The following is a 26247-nucleotide window of genomic DNA, read 5'->3' on the forward strand; positions in this document are numbered from 1 at the left end:
TAGGATTTGACAATAATACCGAGCATACAGGAGAATACTAGGATTAGACGATAATACTGAGAATACAGGAGAATACTATGATTTGACGATAATACTGGAAATACAAGTATAACTATTGAAGGATATTAAAATTTGAATTTATGTTTGTTTCAAACATCAAATATTAAATAGACTATGCAGAGATGAAGAACTCTTAAAAATTAATTAAAACGAATTAAATTAGGGAAAAAAATATATGGTCAATATACATGCTAATAGACTCTAACCTACATATTCGTTATACTTTTAAGCTCACTTTTGATATAAACTCCAACTTAGAATTGAAATTATACAATTTTATATATTGTTAACATGTGATTACATTAAACCTTTAGAATTTAATAGTGATAGACTTCCCTCAACTGAACAACTAGATAAATCATTTTGAAGGATATGTAATATTGCCTAAACTGGAAAACACGAAATATACAACTACGTGGATATTTTGTACAACCAAAAACTAGGGTACAACTAACTCTAAAAAAACGGCGTACATGTCTAAATTACTGCGCCCACGTGGAAATCACCTTTACCTCCAAAAATTAACTTTCCCTCCAATTTCAATTTCCCCCCAAATCCAAACAAAATTTCCCCCAAAACCAAACAATTATCTTCTCTCTCTCTCTCGAAATTCATTCTCTCTCTTCAAATCATTCTCTCTCTCTCTTCAAATCATTCTCTCTCTCTCTCTCTCTCTCTCTCTCCTTCTCTCTCTCGTCGGAATTCACTCTCCCTCTCTCTCTCGATCTCAAATCATTCTCTCTCTCTCGAAATTCCTTCAATCAGCTATGGATCGATTGTGTGAGAGTGACCCATGGTATGATGAGATGAAGAGCGCTAAGAGGATAATGCAACAACTAGAAGAAGTCGCAATGATGGAAGAAATTCCGATAATTTGTCCTTGTGGTGGACGCATCCTTGACATAATCTCTGAGAAAGACGGTGACAAAGGAAAAAGATACTATGAATGCACCGATTATAAGGTAAATTGAAGATATCATCAATCTTGTTTTAGAATAATTGATTAAGCAATAAGAATTCATGTTTTGTAGAATGATGGGTTACACATTCAGAAACTTTGGGATAAAGCTATGGTAGAAGAGGTGAATAGGTTAAGAGAGCAAGTTGATAACCATCACCAAAAGATTCAAAGCTTGGAGTACTCTAACCAAGAAGTGCTTTCGGAGTTTGATGAGATCCAAAAAAAGATGGGGACTTTGTGGAGAGTGAGGAATTATTGGGTTTGTGTGAACTTAATTTCTGTCTTTGTTTTGTAAGACTTTTATTGAGTATTCTCTTATATTCCCAGTATTATCGTTATCAAGTTTTCCATTGTATTCTCAGTATTCCATTGTATTCTCAGTTTTCCCTTGTATTCTCGGTATTATCGTTAAATCTTAGTTTTCCCTTGTATTCTCTGTATTATCGTTAAATCTTAGTTTTCTCTTGTATTCTCGGTATTATCCTCAAATCATAGTATTCCCTTGTATTCTCTGTATTATCGTTAAATCATAGTTTTCCCTTGTATTCTCTGTATTATCGTTAAATCATAGATTTCCCTTGTATTCTCAGTATTATCTTTACATCCTAACATATCAAATTCCAATTCATATCCAAATTGAAATCCAAAAAAAAGCATACCAAATTCAAATCCAAACAAAGCAAATTGAAATCCTAAAACCAAGCATACCAAATTCAAATCATAAAACCAAACATTCCAAATTCAAATCCTAACAAGTACAACCAAGTTCAAATCCTAACAAGTTCAACCAAATTCAATTTTTGGTTCTCCGAGTTATCCTTCTTGTGAAGTTTGCTTCCACGGGTTTTGAAGGACCTCCATCCTTCTCTTTTGGGTCCTTCTCTTTCTCTTTCGGGTCCTTCTCTTTCGGGACACCATCTTTCTCTTGATCCTTCTCTTTCGGGACACCATCCTCCTCTTGATCACCATCTTTCTCTTGAACACCATCCTTCTCTATTGGATCACCATCCTTCTCTTGGTCCATCTCTTCTTGATTCTGCAATAGAACGAAGTTATATCAGTATTACACAGGTCTTCTTCCGTTATCACAGTGTTACTCAGTATTACGCAATTATCAATACGTACCTTTCTCTCCTCTGCTTTCTGCTCATCCTTGAATGCTTCCAACGATTCAACTCTTTTATCCAAATCTGAAATCATTGTTATAATTTCATTCAGCTGGTCTACCATCTTCTTATCCAAGTTTTCAATCATCTCCACAACAGAAACCAAACTCGGAAGTTCTTGTCCACCTACTGCGGGAATATCCTCCGCACCCGCAATCTTTGGTCCTGCGGTGATCTGCAGGGCTTGAATATCCTGCTGGTAGATCTCATCAAACCTGATTAGACGGCTCTCTTTACGACGCTTCAACCAACTTTCAACCACCACATCAGCCACGTCAACGTAGTCTTCTTCTTCCGTGATTTTTTTTCATGAGGTCATGCTCCTCAATTCCAGGTGTGATGATACAATCAATGACCTGTAAAGATAAACAGTATGAATGAATTATTATAACTAATTAGAATAGCAAACGTTTCATAAAACAGTAAATCTAGGACAACTAACCTGAGTTATACCCAATTCTGCATAAATGGTATCAAGAGGAAAGCCTTTCAAATGGTTCTTCTTGAACCTCACCTTGCACATCCTAGGACATCCCTCATCTGCTCCTGCAATGTCCTCCATAAATGTTTCCCTCAACTGTGGGATTGCCTCGAATGCAAGAAGCTACAGAATAAGAAAACAATATCTAATAACAAATAGTATTCTACAGTATTATCAGTATTGCAAATAATCACCTATTAATATAAGTTTTAACTAACCTCCATCGGAAGACAGAAACCCAGAACCGACCATACGTACTTCTCGTTGTTGGTGACTGAACCATTAAAATGATTCACCGTGTGTGAGATGGTTCCTAACATGTAATCGAAAAAATACCTCCCCCATTGAAAATTTCTACAAAACGTGAGATCACTCACAGCCTTGAGGCAAAATTCATCCACTTGAGGTGCCTTATCCCCGGTCTTGATAGGTGCTATGATAATGCTGGTTAAGAAATACAAGACCATCATCCTCAACCTTTCTTTTGATCTTTCACCCGCGGGTACCATTCCTATGAGTTTCTTTCTCACGTCTTCGTGTTTCACAACAATATTCTTGAAATGCTTCTTCTTGAAATCCAAATTTCCCGTATTTTTATACCCAAGTGTATAGTTCTTGCAATTGAAGCCCGATATCAATGCGTGTTCCAATATAACATATTAGATTGGAACGCCATTGACGATGAACCACGCTTCTTTCTTCCTTTCAATGCGCGCCGTGCGAAAAAGGAGCATCCACATCCCCATAAGTCGGTGGTTTGGGTCTCTTGGCATGTGGAAGATGTGTTGGAAACTCGGATGGTTCTGAAACCATTCCCTCTCGGACTTGCTCATCTCCGGCTCCAACTTATCGAATGTAGTCAACACTTCGTGAATATAGCACCGAATTGAAAGCTTGATTTTCTTCACGTATTCCGAAGGCGGGAAATACATACTCAGCGGTAGTATTGCTTTTGTTTCTTCGTCGATCTCCTGCAACAGACATTCATTCATATTACTACCGATGTTACCTAGAATCATACACATAGTACTATCCTAGTACTGACAGTATTACCGAGAAATCATACACGTAGTTGTTTTCTAGTAATGACAGTATTACCCAGAAACGCATAGGTATATCCTAGTAATGACAGTATTATCCAGAAATCATACACATAGTTCTATCTTAGTACTACCAATGTTACCCAAAATTCATACACATAGTTATATCCTAGTAATGACAGTATTCTCCAGAAATCATAGTATTATCCTGTTCTACTAGTTTCATACCATTCAAATACTTGAGAAATACTTACCATTGACGCCGGAATTTCCACTTGATTTTCCACTGCAGTCTCATCATTCATATTCTTATCGGAGGAGTACTCTTCGCCCAAGGTTGTACTACTATCATTGGAGGACTCTCCTCCGGTAACATTTCCCTCTTCTTCTTTCTCTTCTTCTTCTTTCTCTTCTTCTTCTTTCTCTTCTTCTTCACTCTCTTCTTCTTCACTCTCTTCGTTCTCATCCTTCTCAGAATTTTCTTCCTCATTGTTGTCAGACTGCTCTCCTTCTTCCACTACGGTCGGGATTATGGTCGGAATTGGTTCTTCTTCAACTCCTCCCTCAATTGCGACCGGATTTTGCTCCGTCGCTGATGGCTCCTCTGTCGTTGTCGGAGGCTCCGTTGTTGCCTTCGTGACAACATCTATTGGCTTTGTTCCTCCGGCTACTCCTCTCTTCCTCTTCTTTAGAGGAGGAATTGTTCTCGGCGCCATTAGGGTTAGGGTTGGAGAAAATGGCTGGGAAGTTAGGGTTATAGAAGGAGAAGATTAGGATTCAGAAATGAGAGATTAGGGTTCTCGTTCTTTGTTGTCGAGAAGAGAACGAAGAGGATAGGCGTCAAGGAGGTTGAGAAATCGAAAAGGAGAAGTTTCGAATAAGGAGAGTGGAGCGTCGTTGAGGAGTTGAAGTTGAAAAGAAAAAGAAACCGAAGAAAAATTCGTTTGGAGATATGGGTCGGGTCTGGGTTCGAATAGATCCAGGTTCAGTGTGTAAATGTTTGATTTCGATTAGAGTATCTTGGTAAAATCATCACTTTACAAATTTAAATTAAATCAAAAATTGCTTCTGTTTTTTCAGGGAAGATATGAGGTTTTCTCTTGACAAAAAAGGAGTTTCCAACCATTTTCTCGTCTGTTTCTTCACATATCCGTCTGAATAGACCAGTCTGCCTCGGAACCGATTTCCCGTCAAGGTACAATGAACCAGGTGACGTATAACCTATTCACGGATTGCCCCGGTGATCAGCTTTCGAATGAATCTAACCACCTCTCAATCAGATACATCTGCTGAGAGTTAAACTATAATCCGTCGGAATAGTCCAGCTCGCCTAGGGGCCGATTTCCCAACAAATCACAGAGAATCTCATGAGGAGTAATAAATCAACGGATCGCCCACAGAGTCATCTTTTCGGAAAAGTCGACCTCGCCTTAATCTAAGATATATGATGAGATATATAAACGTTTATCTCAGGCAAGTGCAGTTTGTCACAAGATCCAACTCTATAAAACCAGTCAGCTTCGGGATCGTTTCCTTGAAACTCCTGATGAAATAAGCTACGATATACCTATCTACAGATTTCCCCGAGATTCAGCTTTCCAAAGAAGCCGACCTTGCCTCGATCCGAGCGGTCTACTGGGAGTTATTAGGCCTGGGCATAATACCCGAACCAAAAGAACTGATCCGAACCCGATCCGAAAAACCCGATTCGAACCCAAACCCGAATTTTTAAAATACCTGAACGGGTCTAAACTTTAAAACCCAAAAAACCCGAACCTGAACCCGAATAGGTACCCAAACATATCTCAAATATAAGTACTGTATATATTAATTATATTTATACTTATATATAAAAAATATTAGGATTTTTTTGGATATTTTAGTTATTTTTGTATATTTTTAAATATATTCAAGCAAAACAACTCGTGTTCGGTTTTGGGTCGGATTCGGTTCAGGTTCGGGTTCGAGTTTGGGTTTATTTATATATAGAACGGGTCTTAAATTTCTAAACCCGAAAAACTCGAACCCAAAATACCTGACCCAAACCCGACCCGAATACCCGAACGCCTAGAGCTAGGAGTTATCATCGCTTCTCTTCACCGGATGCAATCTTTTTGTCAAACCCGCCGCTGTCAGAACAACCAACTTCAAAACAAAATTCCAGGCGATCTAGAAAGCATAACAAGGCGTTTTACCTATCAATCTGAAGATACGAGGCTTATCCTTCCAACACAATCAACCTCACAAATATCGAAGCTGGGTACTAAGCGTTATCACTGTTTCCACGCAACATATGACATCTGTCAATATCGCAGACTCGAACTGCGCGAACAACTGGGGTAGAAGGTAGATTCCCAGCGATTCAAAACACATGAAGAGCCCATCTACATATCGTTCTTAATCTCTGAGGCTTATCTTGCCAACAAGATCTATTTTGCTTCATTCTATGCTGTCTTCCGGGAGTTATAGGCGTTTCTCTCAAGCATGCGTAGTTATCAGACCACATATCCGTCAACATCCAATCTGCCAGCTTTCAGATCGATTTCCCGGCGACCTAAAAGGAACCAGGACCCGATCTGCGCATCATTATCTTTCTAAAGAATCCAACTTTGCCTCTTTTGTTGCAGTCTTGTAAGAATTCTCACAGTTTTTCCGCGACGAGCGCATCCTGGCCGAAACCATAGAGCGGAGTTCCGCTGTTATCAGATCAGCTGCTTTTTAGATCGATTTCCCGTCGATCTGGTAGAATATCAGAATCAACCTTCACATCATCATGAAGCCCCAAGGCTTATCTTTCTATAGAGACCAATCTCGTCTCTATTGTTGAACTCCTTCTAGGTTGGGGAACCTGCTACATCATCTTTGCTACCATTCTTCGATCGCGTCATTGTTATTCTCACTTGAGATCAGCAACTCAAAGTTCAACACTATCAACCAAAGATTTCACCGCACCTGACGGGTCGTCAAATGCACTTAAGATCAAGAAGTTATTCATCTTGCTTCCTGTCCAGGAAACAACTGAAAAAGTCCTCGATCCATGCCAAGTCTGAAACAGGATTTGGTGTATAGCTAGAGCTTTTGCGAGACATTTTTCGGACGCACCAGAAAGAGTTAAGGTTCGAGTAAGTACTCTTTGCGAAGATATAATTACAGGGAATCCTATTCTTTAAACGGATTATCGATTGGTGTTAATCTCTATCTGCAAATCTCCTTCAAAGTTTGCCCAAAATCATCCATACTGCAGAAATCAGGAAACAATGACTCTGCCGCAGCAACTTCAGAGGATCATGGAAGATACATACGACGTCTGATCTAGCTAGAAACTGCTCGGATGTTTTTCCCGAGCAGGTTATGAATTCTATCTTCTGAAACCCGGTTATACTTAACACCGATGCCCCAGATAAGTTTCTAAACGCTCGTAAATGACTTAATCAGATCGGGTCGTAACCGTGGGTATTCAAGTCTACTAAAATCCAGTTACTCTAAACACACTGGTACCGAGCTAACCACCTCGGGCATGAAAGACAAAGCTTCACCGGAAAACGCTCCAATATATTCACTCCTACAAAAACTCAGTCCTAACTGGTACCGAGCCGATCAACTCGGAAACTAAAACCCAGTTACCATAAATACTGGTGCCAAGCTTTTGCCTCGGCCGTTTAAGTCCTTCCGACTTAGTCTAGTAAAATCTTGTTGTCATAAACACTGGTGTCAGGAAAATACAGTTTTTTATCTGCTTTGGTCTTAGTGCTTAGAAATCCAGTTATCCCAAATAACCTGGTACCGAGTCAATCACCTGGGTAACAAAATATACTAAACCCAACTTTGACACAGGTAATTTGTACCCCTGTCAACCTCCTCGGGTATGAAAGACAAAGTTTCTTATCGAAATATTCCAAAATATTCATTCAGAATGTGGATAAAGCCATCCACGCATGTCTTTACATTAAAAAAAAAATCAAAAAAAAAAAAAAAAAAAATCAGAATAAAATCCAAAACAAAGACATTGTTCGGGAACAAACAAATAAGCCTTACTCTAAAAAGACATGAATCAGTCAGTTTAGATGCGAAAGCAGCTGGTTCGGTCACACCATTCATGAAGCTCGTCGCATTAACTCTTAAACCAACGAGCTGGGGGACTAACTGTTGGGGTCGGATTCCCCCACAAGCAAGACCGAGCCAAACATTCATAAGAATAACAATCACCTTATGGTTAAATATATGATAGGCCCCGAGGCTAGAACAAAGCATCTCGGGACCTTATTTGGTCAACTATATCGGAGAGTTCATAGAATGGCTCGGGTGGTAATCCTATGAGCACAGCCCGAGCTAACCGCGAGAACGCTACCGAAAATATCTATATCGCCTTGGGGGACAATCAACTGAGCTCAATGGATAAGTGTCAAGCGTGCCCCGAGCCGGTACATACTGTTTGTGTAACGCCCACGATCCTCAATAGGATCGTTGGCTAGGACTTGGTCCGAGAGAAGAAGGTGGAGTCTCGGACAAGTGAGAAGGAGCTGACCATAAGCTCGGACAAAGGGGAAATCATGCATGCTAAGCTAGGATCGTAAAGAAATCAGCTGGGTCAGCTCGCCCAAAGCTCAACTCAGCTGGAAGGAGTGACGGTTACTCAGGTCGAGTGACAGTCCAGCTCGGGCAGCTGGACGTGTGACGGTTGAGCTCGAGGTAGCTGGACTAGTGACGGTTGAGCTCGAGGTAGCTGGACAAATGACGGACTAGCTGGGCGGTTATGGGCGAAGAGATACAACGCTTCGGAAAGGTGCAACTCTTCGGAAGGGCGCAACTCTTCGGAAAGGTGCAACTCTTCGGAAAGGTGCAAGGAACGGATGTGTTGATTCGGGAAGCATCCATTCGCCCCCTATATAAGGAAGGGCGCCCAGGACCATTCCATTCACCACAACACACCGAAAACACAAGAAACTCACCATTAAAACTCTTTCCCTCTTGGGAGAATAAATAGTCTTAGGATTCGGTAGCCGGGCTGTGGCCGACAATAAAGAAGGAGGGTCGGATCGACCTAACCTCGAGAAGGAAGGTAAGGGATCCTAGACTTTGTGTCTAAGGGTTCTAGGATGTGAGTTAGTAGTCGGATCCTTTAAAGGATCGACTAGAGGGCTGGGTAGTATCCGGGTCATATGCATCCTACATAAGACTGGGTCCGCGTAGGGATCGGCTGAGGCGGGGACGCGGCTCGACGGAGAACCGGCGGGTCTTAACTGACCTGCCGAGAATCGGCCGGACTGATGCGCGATCTTCCCCTCTCTGAATCCTCTCCACGGATCCGAGTAGTGTATGGCATATAGAGCTTTGCATGGACTTGCATAAGACTAAGTAAATGAGATTACTTATGGCTCTATCACTTTCAGGAACGAATGGTGATCGTGGGAAGGACTTGGCTTAGGCGCGAGAGACTCAAGGCCGGGATGATGGGTGGTGATAGTTCGGATAATCTAGGGATCGATTATATGACTTGTAATAGCTTATATGCAAACTCATAGGTTGTATCGAATCCTTTGCTTAATCAATAAAGTATCCGATTGTTTGTTTACTCTATTCGTCTCATATATTGAATCACGGAATCATATGGAACGGATTAGAATAGGAAAGAACCTCATAAACGGTATCAGAGCATGCTTGGTTCTAGGACTAGGTGTTGGGTTAAGGGGTATCACCACTCGTCGGCTTGAGAATCTCGCGGTAGTTGTTCTTTACTCTTTTGCGATTTTACTCGGAGTTATGTGGATTAACTTTGGAGGTTTCGCAGATGGGTAAGAGCAGCAAAACGGGAAAGAGTAAGAAGGACAAGGGCATTGTCGAGGAGACTTTGGTTGAGGAGGAAACGATGATCAACGAGAAAACCAGAGTCGGGACGATGCTCGATGGGACAGACTCGGCCGGACCTGAGGCCTGGAAGAAATCCATAAATGAGGAAGCACCGGAGAGTAGCGGTGCAAGGGACAGCACGGATAACCGGAACAATACTCCAACGGCCCAAGAACAGTGGGATTTGATGAAAGGAATGATGGCGCAACTAGCCACATTAACCAAGGCCGTTGTAGCAGATCCGGTGGTCCAAAGAGTGGATAACCAAAAGGACGATGACTCGGAAGTTGTGGAAGTGAATCCGCAACCGAATCATGGGCGGAAAAGGGGAGACTATCTGAGTCTTCTCGAACATGTCTCATGGCTGGGCACGAGACACTTCATGGACAGTACGGACCCTATTGTGGCTGATGAGTGGAGGAGTAGACTCAAGAGGAACTTCAAGTCTACCCGCTACCTTGAGGATTACCAAAGGGACATTGCGGTCCACTTCCTTGAAGGAGACGCCCATAACTGGTGGTTAACCGTCGAGAAACGCAGAGGGGACGAGGTCCGATCCTTTGCGGATTTCGAAGACGAGTTTAACAAGAAGTACTTTCCACCGTAGGCTTGGGATAGGCTTGAATGTGCGTACCTCGACCTAGTTCAAGGGAACCGCACGGTGCGTGAATATGATGAGGAATTTAACCGCCTAAGGCGTTATGTGGGACGTGAACTTGAGGAGGAACAAGCTCAAGTGCGCCGATTTATCCGTGGACTAAGGATAGAGATCCGCAACTATTGTTTGGTCCGGACATTCAACTCGGTTTCCGAATTGGTTGAAAGGGCAGCAATGATTGAGGAAGGGATCGAGGAGGAGAGGTACTTGAACCGGGAGAAAGCACCGATCCGGAATAATCAATCCACCAAACCCGCAGATAAGAAAAGGAAATTTGACAAGGTGGATAACACCAAGTCCGATGCTAAGACCGGGGAATGCGTGACCTATGGTAAGAGCCACAACGGAACTTGCTGGAAGGCCATAGGTGCATGTGGCCAGTGTGGAAGCAAGGACCATGCGATCCAAAGTTACCCGAGAATGGAACCAGGACAGTCCAAGGTTCTCGGTGAAGAGACAAGGACTTGTTTCTATTGCGGAAAGACTGGACATCTAAAGCGAGAGTGCCCTAAGTTGATTGCGGAGAAGCAGGCCGGACAAAGGGACAATCGCGGGGGAAACGGACTGCCGCCTCCCCCAAAGCGGCAAGCCGTGGCATCGCGAGATTATGAGTTGTCGGAGGAAGCTAACGATGCCGGAAACTTCAGGGCGATCACTGGTACGTTCTCACAACTCCCTATTCATTATTTCAATAACTGCATTTGCATTGCATCATGCATATGGGAAAGGGGAAGTACTCAGCATTCTAAGGGAATGTGTAGGGACCTTGAGAGTAGGTGACGTAGTAACGCGCACTCTATTTGATTCTGGGGCTACACATTGTTTTGTTAGTCCGGAATTGGTTAAAACAGGTGGGTTCAGGAAAGAACCAAACACCGATTATGGAATGGTACGAGCGGCCGACGGACATGCAATGTATCCGACCGGACTTGTTCGGGGCATCTCGGTTGTAGTGAACGGTGTCAATATGCATGCAGACCTAATCATTGTTCCACTAAAGAAACATGATGTTATCTTAGGGATGGACTGGTTGGGGAAGTACAAGGCTCACATAGATGGTCACCGAGGACGGATACAATTCGAGAGGGACGAGGGTATGTTAAAATTTCAAGGAATAAGAACAACCTCGGGAAGCTTGGTAATCTCGGCAATCCAGGCTGAAAGGATGCTCGGGAAAGGATGTGAGGCATATTTAGCCACGATCACAACCAAGGAAGTGGGGGCGAGTGCGGAGTTGAAAAACATTCCGATCGTCAACGAGTTCTCGGACGTGTTTGCGGCCGTTAGTGGTGTACCACCGGACCGGTCAGACGCGTTCACGATAGAACTCGAGCCCGGGACAACCCCCATATCAAAAGCTCCGTACCGGATGGCACCGGCGGAAATGGCGGAGCTAAAGAAACAGTTGAAGGAGTTGTTGGATAAAGGATTCATCAGGCCGAGTAGCTCACCATGGGGTGCGCCGGTTCTGTTTGTGAAAAAGAAAGATGGTAGCTTTAGGCTATGCATCGACTATCGGGGATTGAATAAAGTTACGGTGAAAAACAAATATCCTTTACCCCGGATAGATGAGTTGATGGATCAACTTGGAGGTGCACAGTGGTTTTCAAAAATCGACTTGGCCTCAGGATATCACCAAATTCCCATAGAGCCAACGGACGTGAGGAAAATGGCTTTCCGGACAAGGTACGACCACTTTGAGTTTGTGGTCATGCCATTCGGATTGACCAATACACCAGCAGCCTTCATGAAAATGATGAATGGGGTATTCCGGGATTTCTTAGACGAGTTTGTTATCATCTTCATTGACGACATCCTTGTTTACTCAAAATCTTGGGAAGCTCACCAAGAACATCTAAGGGCGGTGCTGGAACGGCTAAGGGAACATGAGCTATTTGCGAAGTTAAGTAAATGCTCATTTTGGCAAAGGAGCGTTGGTTTTCTTGGTCATGTTATCTCGGACCAAGGAGTATCGGTTGATCCGGAGAAAATACGGTCGATAAAGGAGTGGCCACGACCAAGGAATGCCACCGAGATTAGGAGTTTTCTCGGACTAGCGGGGTATTACCGAAGGTTCGTAATGAGTTTTGCGAGCATGGCCCAACCCTTGACTCGACTGACCGGAGAAGACACCGCATTCAACTGGTCGGATGAGTGCGGGAAAGCTTCGTGGAGTTAAAGGCCATGTTGACTAATGCACCGGTATTGGTCTTACCGGAGGAAGGTGAGCCCTATACGGTTTATACGGACGCATCCATAGTGGGACTAGGATGCGTACTGATGCAAAAGGGGAGTGTTATCGCATACGCATCATGGCAATTGGGGAAACATGAGAAGAACTACCCTACGCATGATTTAGAAATGGCCGCGATAGTATTTGCCTTGAAGATTTGGCGATCATACTTGTATGGTGCTAAAGTTCAAATCTATACTGACCACAAAAGCCTAAAGTACATATTCACCTAGCCGGAGTTGAATCTAAGGCAAAGAAGGTGGATGGAACTTGTGGCGGATTATGACTTGGACATAGCGTACCATCCGGGCAAGGCCAACCAAGTCGCTGACGCCCTGAGTAGGAGGCGCTCAGAAGTTGAGGCGGAACGGAGCCAAGTGGACTTGGTTAACATGATGGGGACATTGCATGTGAATGCCTTGTCTAAAGAAATTGAACCCTTAGGGTTGGGAGCCGCCGATCAGGCCGACCTGCTTAGTAGGATCCGGCTGGCTCAGGAACGGGACGAGGAGATAAAAGGATGGGCACTAAACAACAAGACCGAGTACCAAACCTCGAACAATGGTACAATCGTGGTGAACGGTCGAGTATGTGTGCCGAACGATAGGGCATTAAAGGAGGAGATCCTAAGAGAGACGCATCAATCGAAGTTCTCAATCTATCCTGGGTCGAACAAGATGTACCGCGACCTTAGAAGGTACTACCATTGGGTAGGAATGAAGAAAGACGTGGCCAGATGGGTGGCCAAGTGCCCGACTTGTCAACTGGTCAAGGCGGAGCATCAAGTACCAAGTGGGTTGTTACAAAACCTACCTATACCGGAATGGAAGTAGGACCACATAACGATGGACTTCGTCACTGGACTGCCAACGGGGATCAAGTCCAAACACAATGCAGTATGGGTTGTGGTAGACCGATTGACTAAATCTGCGCATTTCATGGCAATCTCGGATAAGGATGGAGCAGAAATCATTGTCGAGAAGTATATAGACGAGATCGTGCAGTTACATGGGATTCCGGTTAGTATAGTGTCAGACCGAGACACAAGGTTCACGTCAAAGTTTTGGAAGGCTTTCCAAAAGGCCTTAGGAACTCGAGTGAACCTAAGTACTGCCTACCACCCACAGACGGACGGACAGTCCGAACGAACGATTCAAACCCTCGAGGACATGTTGAGGGCATGCGTCTTGGATTGGGGAGGAAACTGGGAGAAATATCTAAGGTTAGTAGAGTTTGCATACAATAATAGTTTTCAAGCTAGTATTGATATGTCTCCCTATGAGGCGTTGTATGGCCGAGCTTGTAGAACACCGTTGTGTTGGACGCCTGTGGGCGAACGTCGGTTGTTTGGACCTACGATCGTGGATGAAACCACGGAGAAAATGAAGTTCTTAAAAATCAAGTTAAAGGAAGCCCAAAATCGACAGAAAAGCTACGCCAACAAACGTCGAAAGGAATTGGAATTCCAAGTAGGAGATTTGGTGTACTTAAAGGTGATGACCTATAAAGGGGCAGGGCGATTCACCTCAAGGAAAAAGTTAAGCCCAAGGTATGTTGGCCCGTACAAGGTGATCGAACGAGTAGGGGCGGTGGCATACAAACTTGACCTTCCTCCAAAACTAAATGCGTTTCACAACGTCTTCCATGTGTCACAATTACGGAAGTGTTTAAGTGATCAAGAAGAAAGCGTGGAAGATGTACCTCCCGGGTTAAAGGAGAACATGACGGTGGAAGCATGGCCGGTACGGATCATGGACCGAATGACAAAAGGGACTCGGGGAAAATCAAGGGATTTGTTAAAAGTCTTGTGGAATTGTGGAGGACGTGAAGAATACACTTGGGAAACCGAGAATAAGACGAAGGCCAATTTTCCGGAGTGGTTCAAGGAGATGGGTAAAGATCAACTTGATGCGGATTCGAGGACGAATCCAATTCAAGGGGGAGAGACTTGTAACGCCCGCGATCGTCAATAGGATTGTTGGCTAGGACTTGGTCCTAGAGAAGAAGGTGGAGTCTCGGACAAGTGAGAAGGAGCTGACCATAAGCTCGGACAAAGGGGAAATCATGCTGGCTAAGCTAGGATCGTAAAGAAATCAGCTAGGTCAGCTCGCCCAAAGCTCAAGCTCAGCTGGAAGGAGTGACGGTTACTCAGGTCGAGTGACAGTCCACCTCGGGCAGCTGGACGTGTGACGGTTGAGCTCAAGGTAGCTGGACGAGTGACGGTTGAGCTCGAGGTAGCTGGATGAGTGACGAACTAGCTGGGCGGTTATGGGCGAAGAGATACAACTCTTCGGAAAGGTGCAACTCTTCGGAAGGGCGCAACTCTTCGGAAGGGCGCAACTCTTCGGAAAGGTGCAACTCTTCGGAAAGGTGCAAGGAACGGATGTGTTGATTCGGGAAGCATCCATTCGCCCCCTATATAAGGAAGGGCGCCCAGGACCATTCCACTCACCACAACACACCGAAAAAACAAGAAACTCACCATTAAAACTCTCTCCCTCTTGGGAGAATAAATAGTCTTAGGATTCGGTAGCCGGGCTGTTGCCGGCAATAAAGAAGGAGGGTCGGATCGACCTAACCTCGAGAAGGAAGGTAAGGGATCCTAGACTTTGAGTCTAAGGGTTCTAGGATGTGAGTTAGTAGTCGGATCCTTTAAAGGATCGACTAGAGGGCTGGGTAGTATCCAGGTCATGTGCATCCTACACAAGACTCGGTCCGGGTAGGGATCGGCTGAGGCGGGGATGCGGCTCGGCGGAGGACCGGCGGGTCTTAACTGACCTGCCGAGAATCGGCCGGACTGATGCGCGATCTTCCCCTCTCTGAATCCTCTCCACGGATCCGAGTAGTGTATGGCATATAGAGCTTTGCATGGACTTGCATAAGACTAAGTAAATGAGATTACTTATGGCTCTATGACTTTCAGGAACGAATGGTGATCGTGGGAAGGACTTGGCTTAGGCGCGAGAGACTCTAGGCCGGGATGATGGGTGGTGATAGTTCGGATAGTCTAGGGATCGATTATATAACTTGTAATAGCTTATATGCAAACTCATAGGTTGTATCGAATCCTTTGCTTAATCAATAAAGTATCCGATTGTTTGTTTACTCTATTCGTCTCATATATTGAACCACGGAATCATATGGAACGGATTAGACTAGGAAAGAACCTCATAAACGGTTAGGGTCGAGTCACTTAGTGGCTTGGGTCGAGAGAACTCGTCCAGACTTTAGGCAGTCCGGATCGGGGCCTTTCAGTTTGCCCCGAAGCTACATCTCAAACGACCACCGAGCCTTGAAGAACACCCGAGGCAAAGACTTGTAAAAACCATTCATTCTCAAAGGATCATTTCCGGAATAATAGGATCATTTCTGGGACTTTCTGAAATGATAAAGGAGAATATCTGAAGATAATGTCGAATCAGGAAATCTTTCCGAAGCCTCCGAAAATAAGGAAAATATACTTAGGAAGATTATCCTCCTGAACCGACTTTAAGGATAAATGGAAATTTTCTGAGAATATCGCTAGAGAGGCGGTTTAACGACCCTATATAAAGTGCCTCAGGGACTTCACAAAAGGTATATCTTTGGATACTCACAAGAAAGACACAATTTTATACCCAAAGAGAACTACAAATGGCTTAATCCCTTCACAGGGTACGTAGGCAATCCATCACGGATGCAGCTATACCTTCTAAAAACCCTAATTCTTTCTCTGTTCTTGAGCAAAACCCTAATGTATTTCATAAGAGATTAGAACCTCTTTTGTAATCGAGTCTTGGATGGAATACCTAATGAAGAGAAATTACTAGATTTGTTTTCCCTCTCTAAACTAATCTATTGTGTGAATCCTTCGTTCAACAATTTACAACACTTTAAAAAGTCTAATGATGATAAATTTCTCTGCCACGCATATATTGTTGGCATCCTAGAAAGAAACGGTTGGACATACTTATCTTAGAAAGGTTATGAGCGTAATTTAGAAAGAAAAAAAATACTTCTACGATGCAATAAATGTGGTTTGCCAAATTTAGAGGGAATTGTTTGGTAAGCAAATAAATTTGCAATTTTTTTTGTTTGAGCAATTTGATACACATAATACTTAGATTAAACAGTTAGAACTAATAATAAATGTTGTTACAAAAACTAATGTCTTTAACGAGAAGGGGAGTTAATCTTTAAATAATAATACAAAATATTACAAATTATATAGTTCTTTTATTACATAATAAAAAATTATTTTAACATTAGAAAAATGCATCAATGATAAATATTTAAAACAATAAAAGCGATTATACTCAAACTGTAAACAATCTACTGCAAGAAATCATATATAATTAAAAAACAATAAGACAAAAATCTTACTTATAATAAAAAAGCATTCACAATTTGGTAAAATAAATATAAATTTTTGATAAATTCAAATATATTATTAATAAAAAATTAAAATCAAGATCATACGCGTAACACGGGTATACACGTATAAGAACTTGGCCCATCACTTACTTATCAATGGAAGGACGTTTCTACCCTTTGGCCTAATGAAGCCCTAAAAATACAAGTTGAAAATACTTGGGTTCACCCCTAGGACTGAATCCATTCATCCACCCCTTTTTAATGACCAATTAGAATTTGACATGTTATTTATTTAAAAAATAAATAAATTAAAATCAATAAAACAAAACAAAATGAGAAAACAAATTCTATAGAATTTTAATTAAGGAAATTATTTGTTTGAGTTTATAAAATAGTGATTAGGGTTTATATTTTGTGATTAAACAAAATTATATTTTGGTTTGGGTTGATAAAATAGTGGTTAGGGTTTAGATTTTGTGATTAAACAAAATTATATTTTGGTTTGGGTTGATAAAATAGTGGTTAGGATTTAGATTTTGTGATTGAAACGAAATTATATTTCGGTTTGGGTTGATAAAATAGTGGTTAGGGTTTAGATTTTGTGATTAAAACGAAATTATATTTCGGTTTGGATTGATAAAATAGCGGTTAGGGTTTTGATTTTGTGATTAAAACGAAATTATATTTCAGTTTGGATTGATAAAATAGCGGTTAGAGTTTAGATTTTGTGATTAAAACGAAATTATATTTTGGTTTGGGTTAATAAAATAGTGGTTAAGATTTAAATTTTGTGATTTAATTTATTTATTATTTAAATAGATGACATGTCAAATTCTAATTAGTTAATTAAAGGGGGGTGGTGGGGGTGGGTGGTGGTGAATGAATGGATTCACCCCCTAGAGGGTGAACCCAAGAATTGTTCATACAAGTTTAGGGGAAACCCTGAAGTCTCACCTCAGAGACTCTGTTTGAACTGAGTTTAACCCTATTTTATTTGGATGCTTTAACCTAAACTTAATTCTTTCTCATGAAGGGGTGTTAGATCGGGGAAACGAGCATATACATTCAGGACTTCTTATCCCTTTTTACCACGCTCTGCTGATCCAGAATGGCCACTCACTTTTAGTGGTTCCTACCCTTAAATCCTATCCTCTTTTCAAGCCTCATGCATTTCTCTTTCCCTTTTTCATTTAGCAGATGTGTGTAAAAACGTCGGAGAGAAAGGAACAACACAATTTCCCGCCACGAAGACGGAAGAAGGAAGTAAAAGAAAAGATTTCAACAAAACGGCCTAAGAGTTTATTCTTCCTTGGAACCAATTCAAAAGGTATGCTCATTAGACACGGTGTTTAGAAGTTCTGTTTGCCCTTCCAAAAAAAAAAAAAAAAAAAAAAAAGAGAAAAGAAAAATAAAAATTAAAAAGAAAGGAAAGGAAACATTACAACCAAGAGAGTCTAGTAACATGGTTCCATGGAAAGAAATGGAAACCTAAGGGAGAGATGAGCCAATTAGAGAAGAGAGCCCCCTCGGAAAAACCTAAGTCTCGGGGAACCGAAAGTAAGAAAGAAGTAAAGGAGAAGAAGTTGTTCAAAAAGAAGAAGTGGTTGGAAATTGTGGACCTCAACCGATCCGTTCGCTCTTGCGGTTTGCAACATCTCCTGCATTCGAGACTATACGGTAATCCTAAACACTTTAACTCCACCACTTAAACACCAAAAACCCCTTTCATACCAAGCGTCATCTACCCCGAATGACACCCTCTAGTGAGAAAGCTCACGCCAACTTTTAATAAATGTAGAGGGTTAACTGACAAGATTCTTGAGTTCTCTTGTTGGTCTGAGACGGATGGATAAGGATTGCGAACGTTTTGAGTCTATAGTGAGAATGTTTTAACGTGATGTCTTTGTCTCTATGCATCTGCAAGATATCTTTTAGGACATGGTCTCTGATAGTAGGAGAGTTTCGGCTTTTTCAAATCTCTCCACCAGCTTGGCTTTGTTGTTTGCTTGTGGACAAGCAAAGTCTAAGTCTGGGGGAGTTCATAACATCGTATTTTCGCCCACTTTTACCATATTTTTATTAGGTTTTTCATGGAGAAATCAAGAGTTAAAGGATACTTCAAGGCATATTTCAAATATTTGAGCTTCAAGGAAGAATTATGAGTTTTCATGCAAAAAGTAGTAGAAGTCGACCAAAATCCGTTTTAAGACAGTTTCTGTGCCTCAGATATTTCACATCCGTCTAATATCTTCCCGATCTCGGCATGAGGGTATCTCTATGTAATTGGAAAGATAGAAGAGTCAAAATTAACGTCGAAGTCGAATCAAAGCAATCCATGAAGCCGGTCAGAAGTTATGGCCCGAAGAGTAAAGATATGTCTTAGAATCGCGGTTTTAAAAGTGATCAATTTAAAACCGCCGGCCAAGGTGACTTGAACCTGGGCGTCCCCTCTAGACTTTCACCGACCACTAGGGAGCACAACCACACCTTACCTTCCTCTTGCCGCCGACTTCCAGCAACCCTAGGAAGCCCAAGAACTTGGCCCATCACTTACTAATCAATGGAAGGACGTTTCCACCCTTTGACCTAATGAAGCCCAATAAATACAAGTTTAAGGGAAACTCTAAAAGATCACCCACGAAATAGGCTGCCTCCTGCGCCTCTCACCGCCCCAAAAAGTCGTCCTCCTCTTGTTCTTCTTTAAATCTCTCTTTTTCTCTTCAATTCTCAATTCTCTATTCTCTTCTTGTAAAAGGAAGAAGATTTATCAAGCTTTGGATTTCCTGAGAAGATCTCTAAACCCTTTTCTATATTCATACTCTCTTTTATGCAATTTCTTATTCATATGATGTCGTGTTTTTTGAGTATGTGTGAGTAGATCTCTAGTTAGGTTTTAGGGGGGTTTCAAAGGGTATTCATGGGGACTTTAGATCTGATTTAGGTTGGCTGTTTCTATGGTTTTGTTTGATCGTTTCCATTATTCTTTCTAGTTGAGTTAAATCTTAATGCTTGTATGTCCGGAACGCCACCTAGTATTTGACCTTAGGTATTTCATTCCTTGGCAAAATCTTGTTTGAATGCTCAACTGAATAAAGAACTATAACCGTTGCACACCCGCAGAGTGATAGAGACTTATGGACTAGAATCGAATTTGAACTTAATGCTTTGATCTTATATTTTGAAACCATGTTAGCACCTACTAACCGATAGGGTAACTAAGTACGCAAGATATTAGTGATAATAGTCGGCTTTCACCTACTAACCGTTAGGGTTAGCTGGTCTTGATAGAGTTTCGTATGTCCGAGAATTTGGAAATAAACAAACCTAACCATGTTATCACCTGAATTGGAATCTATAACTTATTGATTGAAATATGATGCCCGCAAAAAACTCCCGATGACCTAGCGTTTCGTTTTACTTGTTTTACACCGCTTTTCTTATTGACATTTACTTTTATTGCCTTTTCTTAGTTTTCTTTTATTGCTTTATTACTTTTACTGCATTCTTTACTTATTTCACTGTATACAACAACCCCCACTCTTTCGTTTGTCTTGATCTAGGTTAACTAACTTGAATTCTTCCTTATACCTACACTCCTGTGGATTCGATCCTCAAATACTACTCCAATATACTGTGCATTTGCAGTAGTCGTGTGGTCTTTCAGGTAAAAGCCTGAGGAAAAATAAAACACACATCAATACCCGAGATATCGTAGTTCGAGGCCCGAGAGTGACGGTTTATGCTCAAAGACTGCGGTATGAGAGTGGAGAGAGAGTTGTGAGCAATAATAACTATTTAATCATGAGTATATCGACTGGATAGAGAGACCTAGAAGGATCGGGTTGGAGGGAGTGCAGACCGTAGTGACGGTTGCACGGAGTTCTTCGGAGTGGAAGAGTGAAGCTAGATTCGAGGACGAATCTATGTTAGTGGAGGAGAATTGTAACACCCGTGAACCGGAAAATATATTAGGGTTGTGTTTAAATCGCCTTATTTAATCGGTTAGTTTAATGGAAACCCTAGAGTGTGCCTATAAAAGAAGGAAACTCGAAATTTGGGATTTGGTTAGCCACTTTTCGTTTTGTAAAGGAGAAAAAGTGAGAGAAGGAGAAGAACCAGAATCGTTAGGGTTTGGGAGGAAACTGTTTCGACATATCAAATCGTTATCAAAGGTAACAAAATTTGGTAGAGTTATTCCCAAGTCTTTTATAGTCATTCTTCATTTTACAGAAGTGGATTTGGATTCAAAATCTTTGAGTTATTCGCAGTTTTGTGACGGGAGTTAGGACCAGCGGGGATTGTAACTGAGATCGTGGTCTTGTCTGCTTTTAGATCGGCACAAGATTTTGTGGGACGCTTCGTGATGTCTTAGGGTAGCTTTTTACCGGAGGGATTTGTTAGTAAACGGTTGGTTTTTTAGTTCACAGTTTCGTCTTTGAGACTGTTTGTTTTTTATTTTTATATCCAGTTTGATTCAAGGTTTTTCTTTTGGTTTTGCTTCTTCTTACAATAAGTTACACAACCAAAAGACACCTTGAAGCAAACGGGACATAAAAATAAAAAACAAACAGTTTCAAAGACGAAACCCTAAACTAAAAACCAACCGTTGACTATCAAATCCCTCCAGTGAAAAGCTAGCCGTAGACGTCACGAAGTTTTTGACAAAATTTTGTGCCGATCGGAAATCAGACAAGAGGAAGATCTCAGTTACAATCCCCCGCTGGTCCTAACTCGCGTCTTAGAAAACGTGTCTCACGAAACTGCGAATAACTCAACGAGTTTAAATCCAAATCCACTTCTGTAAAATTGAGAATGACGATAAAAGACTTGGAAATAACTATACTAAATTTTGTTACATTTGACAATGATTTGATATGTCGAAACTGTTTCCTCCCAAACCCTAACGATTCTGGTCCTTCTTATTCTCTCTCTTTTTCTCCTTTACAGAACGAAAAGTGGCTAACAAAGCTCTAATTTCGTATTTCCTTCTTTTATAGGCATACTTTAGGGTTTCTATTAATCCAACCGATTAAATCGGGCGATTTAAACACAATCCTAACCGATTTTCTGGTTCATGGGTGTTACATTTGGTTTGGATCGGTTTGGGTTTGGTTGTTCAGTTCAGTTTTGTTTGGTTCGGTTGAAATACCCACCCCTATTCGAAACTTTAATATAAGTTTTAATTCAAGATAAACTTTATGTATGAAACTGTATTTCACATGTATCAAATATCTTAAACATATTAGGACACTATTTTGTTTTTGGCAAGGTAATAGTTTCTTTTCAACATTATAAAGAGATCGTCAATAAGAAAAAACGTGTGCCAAAGAAATTTTACTCACAAAACTCATTAGCAACAAAGAGATCGACACACTTTTGGCCATTTCAACTTTTTTGTTGCGGTCCTATCTCTTAAGGTTTCAAAAGGTTTTAGTAGAATATTGTTACAACTTGTTTGACATGTGTCGTAGTGATGATGTATAATGGTAGAGACTAGGTAAAGCCAACATCATCCATGATTGGATCTATAAGTTATATTCCAAAAACTAAAGTTAAGAAAACGTAAAATAAAATACATATTTAAGATTTTGATGTATTATGACCCAAAAAAGGAACAAAGTGTTTAAGATTCTGGTTGTGATAATGTCTTGTTGTCGAGTATATTAGACTAGGTTTTAATGTTGCATCTTTTCTTTCTTTAACATCATGTTCTCTCTCTTCAACCTAATAGACACCCTCTCAATTTGTACATTCTACAATAGTTTGCTTAACAAAAAAGTTACATCTTATCATTTTTATTTTCTTCTGTTACACCTAATTAATCACTCTCTCAATTTTTACATCTTCTCATTTTTATTTTCTTTTTAATCGAGAGTATCTTGAATTTATTTAGCAAAATCTCTCTCCATAAAATATCTCTCTTCATTTTCTTTTCTCTTCAACTTTTATGTTTGAAATTATTATTTTACTATTGATATTTAATTATCCTTTTTTAGCTATTCAAATCTTTGACACAAACATTAATGAAAAAACCATGATGATCGATGTTCACACCACCGACACCACAGTTCAAACTTTAAAATCGTTTATCAAAAATGGATAACGAATAATAATGAAGGAACAAAAAAATTACTTTGAAGAATATGCTCTATGTTATGTCACACTTGGCGATTTCTTCATCAAACATGACTGGACCTTTTGAAATCTGATAATAACCAATCAAAGTGATAATTTTAGTATCTTAAACATTTGAAGTGGTTTTCATGTTCATATTTCTACAAAAACACAGATTACAACATTTTGTTAACCGAACATTTCATTTTCTTTTTACAATAATGATGTGGCTTTAATTATTTTTATTGTTATTTAATACTAATAATAATATTTTATAATAATAAAAATATTAATTTTATTTATGTCTTCAATTTAATAAGAATAATAATATTGTAAAAAACTGAAAAACAAATTTAGCAAGAGAAATGTGTGATATATTTTCTGAGGTACAAGTTCTTGTAAATAAATGTCATCATTCGAAACTTTACTATACGGTTTAATTCAAAATAAAACTTATGTATTAAAAAGTATTTCATATGTATTTCAAATTAAAATACTTTTAAAGATTAATATGAATTTTAGCAACTTGACAAAATAGGCATTTTGTAAACAACATTTGTCAACCTAAAAAACATGAAGAAAGAGTAGAAACTCAAGGTAAATAAGATACAACATACCTTGTTTCTCATCTAAAAGTGAGAAGGTGTCTTAAACCTTTTTCATCAAGTCATTTCTAAAGAAACTTCACCTTTCATATTGTTCACTTTTGCATATGCTCCAAAATTTTGACTCAACCTATTTGTTTCAAAACCCGTATCTATCTGGTGTTTTAGCTGATGAAAACTGTGTATCTATCTGGAGTTTCTACGTAGAAGACAATACTTATGATGAAAACAATGGCGTTACAAGCAAGTCCCATCTCCAAAATGTCAGAGGAGAGGAATAATTAGCCTTACCATATTTTTTTTTGTTTAAACTATGTTAGAAATATAGAATCAAAACAATATTATTTTATAAGTCTTATCCAAAGCATATTCTTATTTTTGTGCCTTTAACAAAAAAAACAAAAAAAAAATTCCATACTTATCTCCAGATGTTTTAGAATCCAATGAGCTCAAGTCGGACTCCTTTGTTTCAAAAACCACACAACCCTTCCTCTACTCATTAAATCCACACCGTTCAAACTACCTATGCATAGACGTGGCAAACGATCAATGGACAAAACACAGATTATCCAATGGACCCGCACGTACACTCATGATTTTCCCCTCCCGAATAAAGTTGGTTTATCTTATACAGTAACTGACTGATACAAAATTCACATAAAAAAAAAAATAAGACATTCATTTGAAGAAATTGAAAGGAGAGGTAACATATGCGAAGTTGATTGAGAAGATTCGCATGAAGAGAAATGTAGATGAGACTTCGACAAAGCTTAAAGTGAGTTACTTTCCCTTCTCATTCCAAGGACGTAAGCTAAGACCAAATTATATTCGGGATAATGAAGATCTAGAGTGTTATTTTGAGGATGTGAATGAAGAAGGATTTAGAAGTATATTGCATGTTGAATCAAATATGAGGATGAATGAGAATGAACGATTTGATAAAATATTAAGAGAGGATTTGGTTAGACAAAATGTTGTAAATAATGAAGATACATCTCTAATTGTTGGAACGGATGAGATTGGTGGTGCTGTCCTTGCTATGTATGTAGGAGAACCATCAGAGGTTGTGGTGGAGAATAAGGATATATATTTAGAAGAAAATGTGCGTGGACCAATTTTATGGGATGATAAGCTTGAAATTACAATAGGCCAAGAATTTGGAAGCAAAGAAGCAATCCAAAGTTTACTTGAAAAGGATGGACATAACAATGTCTTTGAGTTTTTTGTAATGAAATATAGCCGTTAAGATATGTGGTGGCATGTTCAGAAGCATATAATGGATGTGATTGGTATCCCAGATATGTGGTGGCATGTCTAAGCCTTATTCTATACGAAAGGATTCATTCATGATCTCGGTCAAGTACAACTATAGGGCAAAGTAAAAGGAGGGGCACACCGACTATGGTTGTTTCATTATTAGCCAAAGATTATCCGGGATAAATTGTCACTCCAACTCTAAAAATCTTATTGACTTGGTTCAAGGAAGATTTCGTGTGCAAGTCTCATATTCTACCGCGTGGAGAGGAAAAAGAGAAGCTGCAAATGATATTAGAGGTACACCAGAGGAAGGTTTTAGGTTTGTTGATTATTATATGTACATGTTACAAAAGATGAATCATGAATCAGGTTCGTATGTGGAAGTGGATGAGGAAAATAAGTTTAACTACTTGTTTTTTGCTTTAGGATCTTCCATTGAAGGCTTTCGACTTATGAGAAAAGTCATAATTTTGGATGGAACTCATATGAAGACTGCTTATGGTGGAATCCTAATTGTTGCTACGACTCAAGATCCCGTTCATAGTCGGTGTGCCTCTCCTTGGTTTGTCATTATCTTACTGCTTTTGGTGTAGTTGATGGTGAGAAAAACGATAGTTAGACTTGGTTTCTCAAGAAGCTCAAATCGATTATACCGGATTATCATGAAATTATGTTTGTTTCGAATAGAAACCAAAGTCTCATCAAGACAATAGCCGACGTCTATCCGTTGTGCCACTATGGACATTGCATCTACCATTTGTCTCAAAACGTGAAACTGAATGTTTATAGAGTAAAAAAGGCATAAGTGCAAAAACATTTAGGGAATGTGCTCGAGCTTATACGGAGGCGGAGTTCTTAAGGTTTTATGAAGTTTTTTCGACTACATATCCTTCAACACGTATATATCTAGATGATTATGCGGATGTGACAAATGTGGTAGATGTTATTTTGGAGGAGAAAAATACAACAGAGACACAAGCAATTCGGTTGAATCTGTAAATGGTGTTTTAGAGAAAGTAAGGAACTACTCCCTATTACAATTGATAGATGCAATAGTGGGAAAGATAGCGGAGTGGTTTGCCAAACATAGAAAATCTTTGGAACTGATACCAAGTGGACAATATTTGGATCCATTTGATTGAGGAAACGAGTACCCATTCCCTACCAATGAAGGTATAGAATGACCTTTTCTACCATGTCGTTGAGAAGATAATTGGGCAACTGGGGGAGGTACTTTATAATTCCTAATACTATGTTTTACGTATGATGGGTAATATAATAGTATCAGAGAATATGTACTTTGGAATTCTAACGAAGAAGATGAAGAAGTGTATTCACTATTTTTGAAGTAATCGAAAGGAGAAGTAACAGATGCGAAGTTGATTGAGAAGATTTGAAGGAAGATAAATGTAGATGAGGCTTCTCATTCCAAAGACGTAAACACCAAATCATACTCGAGATGATGAAGATCT

General features: G+C 40.2%; 2 long non-coding RNA genes and 4 pseudogenes across 6 annotated transcripts; 4 read left to right on the forward strand and 2 right to left on the reverse strand.

Annotated features, from left to right (window-relative positions):
- Positions 1 to 827: 827 nt before the first annotated feature.
- AT3G29610 lies at positions 828 to 1316 on the forward strand (annotated as a pseudogene; the record flags this gene model as incomplete). The annotated part of the gene is made up of 2 exons: positions 828 to 1022; positions 1092 to 1316.
- A 482-nt stretch (positions 1317 to 1798) lies between these two features.
- Positions 1799 to 3591, reverse strand: AT3G29612 (annotated as a pseudogene; the record flags this gene model as incomplete). The annotated part of the gene is made up of 1 exon: positions 1799 to 3591.
- A 1250-nt stretch (positions 3592 to 4841) lies between these two features.
- Positions 4842 to 5335, forward strand: AT3G05785. Its single transcript, NR_141199.1, has one exon. It is a non-coding gene; the product is annotated as an other RNA (long non-coding RNA).
- Positions 5336 to 6158: 823 nt separating this feature from the next.
- Positions 6159 to 6441, reverse strand: AT3G05795. Its single transcript, NR_141200.1, has one exon. It is a non-coding gene; the product is annotated as an other RNA (long non-coding RNA).
- Positions 6442 to 7712: 1271 nt separating this feature from the next.
- On the forward strand, positions 7713 to 15886 carry AT3G29615 (annotated as a pseudogene; the record flags this gene model as incomplete). Its single annotated transcript has 1 exon — positions 7713 to 15886.
- An 8638-nt stretch (positions 15887 to 24524) lies between these two features.
- Positions 24525 to 25879, forward strand: AT3G29618 (annotated as a pseudogene; the record flags this gene model as incomplete). Its single annotated transcript has 1 exon — positions 24525 to 25879.
- Between the last annotated feature and the right edge of the window lie 368 nt (positions 25880 to 26247).

The sequence above is a fragment of the Arabidopsis thaliana genome, chromosome 3, assembly GCF_000001735.4.
Source record: "Arabidopsis thaliana chromosome 3, partial sequence".
NCBI lineage: Eukaryota > Viridiplantae > Streptophyta > Magnoliopsida > Brassicales > Brassicaceae > Arabidopsis > Arabidopsis thaliana.